At 31.2% G+C, this 6,386-nt stretch overlaps 1 pseudogene; it reads right to left on the reverse strand.

The window, feature by feature from the left end:
* Positions 1–3,579: 3,579 nt before the first annotated feature.
* Positions 3,580–6,086, reverse strand: LOC116118371 (annotated as a pseudogene).
* Positions 6,087–6,386: the final 300 nt, after the last annotated feature.

The raw sequence follows: 6,386 nt of genomic DNA on the forward strand, positions 1-6,386 counted from the left end.
TTAATTAATTAATGAGTAATCAATTAATGTAATGTAATGCTATAATTAATTACACAATAATCAATTAGCAATGTTATAAAATTATAATTATTAAGTAATCATTTAACTATAATGTAATGTTATAATTGATGAAATATGATATTTAATTAGTAATTAAATTTATTAATGTTTATCAATTTATCATATATATTAATTATTGCTAATTTACTATAGATATACTTAGGATTTGATAATTGAAGTAAATAACTAATATATTATTATTCAACCCAATATACTATTTTATTCAAAAATGATTTTTTTAATAACATTAAAACACTTTTAGTGGATCATAATTCCAATTATACTTAATTAATCAAAACTTTAATATTAATATATATATATATTAAAGTTTTTAATATGGTGTAGTTTATATGTATAAGTATCATTGTATATTTATTTAATTGGTTATTTTAAAATTTTAACTTTTTTTATTTTAACTTTTTATATGTAAAAAATGAAACCCCCCTTATTCACAATATTTGATTGGAGCTTAGGTTCAAAACAAGTTCCAAAATAGGTTCCAAAACAGGTTTCAGATCGATTACTCGCCATAGGTTCCAAGCAGGGTACTCGTTTCAAGTTCTTTTTTCCAGGTTTCGTTCCAGTTTCGGTTCCTCCATACATAAGAACCGAAACCGAAACCGTACAGTATCGGTTCATAAAATGGAACCGGAATCTACCCGTACAGTGTCGGTTTCGAGTAGATTCTGGTTTATCCCTAGGTTCCGGTTCTACCCGCTACTCGGCTCATCCCTAATGTTTGGGAAAATTTCCCGCGTCGATTACCCCCTGACTCTGAGAAAATTCCCCATGGGGATTAATACCTACAAATCCCAACCTCTGAGGCTGGGGATTCCCTGACATCCCCATCCTAGGGACAGGTCCCAGAAACCCATTCCACGCCCTACTTCCATCTCTACCAACTGGCCGATCCGATCCAATTTTAAGAACATTGGCTCAACCAAGCTAAGTCATTGATCCACTTGTGAGTTTGGTATATAAAGAGAGTTCTTCCACTTTTGCACTCAAGTTAGATCGGTTATTATTTTATAAATTTCATTATTAAATCATTCAACTTTTTATTACTTTCACTTAACATGCATGGACTGACCACGCATGGGATCCGTTTTTGGCATTTATGTAGATGCATGACTGCATGTTTTTCATAATTAAAATCTATTCAGTCGGCTACTAAAAAGGAGAAGAAAAGTCCAAGATGTTTATTGAGATATATAGATTTTTATTTATGCACTATCATTTTTTATTACCATTATTATTATTATTATTATCATTATTGAGAATAAAGCAGGTTTGACAAATTTCCATTAATAGACTATTTATACAAGTTAAGAAACAAAAATGTGTATCTTTAGATATGTTCAATATTTATGATTAAGTTAAAAGATGACTACATCTTCGTGTTAGGGACAACTAATTGCATTTATTAAATGACAATGTGCATAGAGGTGCAATTTAATTTGTAATTTATCAAGTATATTATTAACTATTAAGGATTCTATGTAACAGCTATTGTATACAATTTTAATTAGGAGTTTTTAGCCTAGTTATTTCCTATTACAAGAAGATTGATTTTCTAATTGTCAAATATTCTTGGTTTCTTTTTTAATCTTTTCCCATAAGAAAAATTCTATTTTGGAATTGTTTCACTCATTTAATCTATTTATTTATGTCTTTTTTTATTATTCAATAAGATGAGTCATAGAAGAAATTGAGTTTGTATTCATTCACTCTTCCAATCTTCATGTTCTTCAATATATATAGATAGATGCAAACAAATATATTGACTAGCGATGGAAGAAGTAATGAGACTTGTGATTTTCATGCAAAATAATTTTACTCAATTACAATTTTTTAAGCTAATAATTATACGTATCTCCAATGTAATCACATACACAATTATAACTACAAACATGCACAACTTATGATATAATAAATGGCAACCACTTGATCAACTCTATATTATATTGATCACAAACACAATTATAGTCACAAACGCGCACAACTCTATAATATTATAATCTAATAAATTCCATTTCACAATCTCTAACAACTAAACTCCAATATATTCAAAAAAGTAATTATAATTTACAACTAATACCATATTTATCAATCACTACTTGACTCAAAAATTATATATGTTCTTTTAAATTTAACTGGTGACAACTTTATTCGGGACATGGGTATACATAGCTAGTGTCACTCTTAACATTTCTATACTAATGTTCAACTTTATATATTATTTTCAGTTGTAAATTTATTTCATATTTGATGTTGAATTCCTATTTTTCAGCTGTTATTAATTAATAAGTCTCTTTGCAGGTAAACTTTGTTCTTTTTGACAAATTAGCATCTATAAATTAAAAATTTTATTTTATGGGAATAGCAGACTCGACAATTCAAACACGAAAGAGAAAAATTTCATGAAAACACTCAATGTACTATTTTATTATTTTTTTTAGAAAGAAATAATAAAAAGAGTACATTGAGTATGGGATGTTTTAAAAAAATTCTTTAGCATGACTTAACGGCACAAAATCCACCTAAAAGCTTTTAAAAAATCATCAGTGTGTGTAATTGTAATGGCAACTAATCAGTGTCTTTAAGGCTATGTTTATTTAGCAATGGGAACGAGAATTAGAAAGGAGTAGAGAATGGAATGAGATTCCATTATTTAAGTAAGAAAAATGCTATCCTTATAAAAACCCATACAAAAGGGCTACAAAGTGACATCAGCTAGAAGAAAAAAACAATAAAAAAAAAAAAAAAAGGAAAGAGGAAAGAGGAGGAATCATGAAAAATCAAGGTGGAGATTGTCTTTGTATGCCTTTGTATGTTGCTTTGTAAAACTAATGTGTTCTTTAAGTAATAGGAATTCCTTCCGTTCCTTGGTTAAGAAACAAAGGAAACAAGGAATCAGCATTCCTCCAAATTCCCTTGGTGTTACTCCAGTAAACAGTTAGTTAGAGTTTTTTGTATTGAACCTTATAGGCTATTCAAGAAACACATAACATAAAAAATTCAATTGCTTTCTGTGAGTCTAGCTAAACATTCGCAGCTCAACAGATGCACCACAACATAATGAATAAATCAAATGCTTAAAGCAAAGCTTGAAGCTAACAGTCATGTCCTTAGGTGAGAGGTTAGACAATCCTTTATGTGATCATCAATGACCTTTCCCCATGTAACAATGCATCTGTTAGAGTGGTCAACTCTTTTTGGTGTAAGGTTGCCCATTTTTAAGATGTAGCAAAATGATTTACCAAGTTGTGTTAACACACTAGGTTTATAACAAATCAATAAAATAACAAGCTGTAAATGTAAATCAATACACAAATGTAAAAATTTTGTATTCTAAAAGGCACCCAAGGACATTATTTTTAAACACACGTGTATAGATTTATCATAATATACATTCTTGAAACAATCAAGTAACACACTATAAAGCCTCCACATATCACAGATGTGTGTAAAGCATGAATTGTTAATGAAGATACCTGAGTGAATCATTCATAATGTTAATTATAACACAATACAATTCAATCCTTAAAATTTAGCATTTCATGACATGATCACACTTATTCTCTTGCAACAAGAACATGTCGGAAAAAAACATTTATTTAATTTCCGCAACGAAATGGGTTGAAAGAGTGATGAAAACATAACATCCTTAATCTCTTGACCCCACCACCATGCCCATCTCCATGTTGATAAAAATAATGGGAAGTTCTCACAAGATTTATTATCATTTCAACAATAGGTTGAGGTAAGGGACAATTTGTTGCTGCTCTGTATACATTTATCTTCCATATCTTCCTTGTTAGATTTTAATGTATTGCGAGCAACTTCCTCGGAACAACCAGTCTGTAGTCATGTAACACTGGATTGATTTAGGTACATCACCTCTCTTCATCTCATCCTGATTTATTTGTTCAAGAAAGATGACCAATTAGTTTATAGAGAATTCAAATTAAAGTATATACAAACAATTGTAAATAAATTAATTAATTTTATACCGATGAAGTTCCTAAATCATCTTGAAGTCGGAAAACCAAGGATGACCATTTTACAATATCCCGATAGCTTTCTAGAAATTCTAAGTCCTTCTCTAATATTGGATTTGCTGACGATATATATGATAGAGTTGCTATAATAGGACCCGTAATTGATATATAAGCATTATTCAAATATTCATCTAGTGTTGGCTTATACTGATTGTGGTACCATCTTGCCTCCGTCATATAGGCTTGCGCCATATGTTTCAACTGATGAAAATGACATGGCAACGAGTAGTGAGATATTTAAACAACAAAACATCATAAAAATAAAGGAAGAAATTAATTATATAATATTACCAATTTGATTAGAGTCATTGAGACGTCTGTATTCTGTTCTTTGAGAATGTGATAAGTCATTTCATTAATAAAGTTGAATAGCGAGAGAAAACTTGTTTTCATGTAACTGGGAAGTTGTTTCATTGCTTTAATGTCCCACCTGAAATACATGTGTAATATAAAGCATCATATATATTTTTCTTAGAACTGCTAGGTTTGTATAACAAGAAAATTTTGCCCAATAATTACCTCGTGATAGCATCAGTCAAGAGCTCAAGTTCAGGCAAGGTACCATAAACATCATAAATATCGTCAATTACTGTAATTACAGCAATGGCCTTTGTAACGACTTTCCTGCAGTAACAGTGCTGAGGCTGAAAAGCTATAGCCAAAGCCCATAAATATGATGCTATGAAGCTGTCCCTAACAAAAGTCAACTCTCCAAGACCAGTATTCTCCCACCACCTTCACAAGCAAAAGATAAAAATAGATTACGAAATTAAGTGGTAATGAAATATAATAAGTTTCATTAGTTGGGATGCAAAAGGTACAATTTCAACAGGTATTTCATTAATAAAAGCTATGCAATCACAAGGACAAAAAGTTGAGGAAGGGTTACTGACCTCAATGTTTCATTAAAATCTTCCTGGTGAATTCCCTGTAAAATATTAAAGTCCACCTTTGCAAGCTCGAGTAAAAGGTGATTCTTGTCTTCCCTTTTCTCATATAAATCTATGAACCATTTGGTCTCAAATCGTGGCGCCCACCAATGAAAAGGAAGCTCCAAGGCATGCTCAACAAGCGCTACAAGATTTTGGTCGACATCTTTATTGTCAAGATCTTTAAGATGTTTAGAACTGAATTCCCAGGCCTCCTGCATCATACTTTCTCCTTCTAACCCATAGAATGAGGCTTCATAAAAGCTCAGTATTGCCTTCACATCATCACAGAGACACGCGGAGAAACTGCCCGTCTTGTCCCTAAAACTCTCAAAAACTTCTGCACTCAATAAGGAAAGTAGAACAAACATATTAGTTTATTCTAACGATGACTTTTTTCGAAATTTAATTCTTCAGTACCTTCAGTAACATTATAACCGTGTTGTCTGAGGAGTCTAAACTCTAGAGAGGTTGCATATAGATTTCCTTTCTTCCATTTATGATTGTTGATATCATGGACACAGTCCAATATGTTCTTTATTTCACGTTCAAAATGGTAAGCTACTCCAAGCCTTTGTAAGTTGTCAATCAGCTCAAGCTGATCTAATGGGTTGTCTATACTATTGATTATTACCCTCACTTCTTTTGTCAGCTTTTCTGTTTTTTTTCTGTATGCGTCTCCCTGAAAAAAAATTAAGTTTTTGGTAATTATTTCCTGAATTTAAACTAATTAAACTCAGCAAAGAAGAAATTAAGACCATTAAAAAAAATAATAATAAAAAGAAAAGACCATGACTACCGTGTACTCATTAGTCAATTTTGGCAGATAATCTTCGTTAAAAATGGAAGGTTTGTAGTTTCCCGATCGCCTTACAACAGTTGAAGTACTAAGTTCTGGGTTAGCGATGCACTGGAGTTGCTTCTTCACACCGATTCTGCTGGTTGGTTTTTCAGAAACAAGTAGTTGACGTTGTTGAAAAATAGCACCAGAAGGAATATTGCAGGTTGATGCAATACAAAATGCCATTAGTAATTTGTGAAGTTCACTCTGTCATAAACTTGAGAGATGCAAGCAGATATTTATAGTCTAGTTAAGAGCTCACCAGGAGTTTTTCGAGTGAAAGAATTTTATAAAATTGCAATTTGTGAAACTCACTCAAAAGAAGTGATGGCTGCTCAATAATTAAAATTCAAAGAAAATTCTCCCTCCTCATAATTCCTCATAAAAAAATCATTATCTTCTTGTCATTTTCAATCTTCTCTATCTAATGGTTTCTTTTTTTTCTTTTCTCTTCTTTTCTAGGAAGACGAGGTTATTATGGAAAGGATGAACGAA

Source organism: Pistacia vera, unplaced genomic scaffold (assembly GCF_008641045.1).
Source record: "Pistacia vera cultivar Batoury unplaced genomic scaffold, PisVer_v2 Contig840, whole genome shotgun sequence".
NCBI lineage: Eukaryota > Viridiplantae > Streptophyta > Magnoliopsida > Sapindales > Anacardiaceae > Pistacia > Pistacia vera.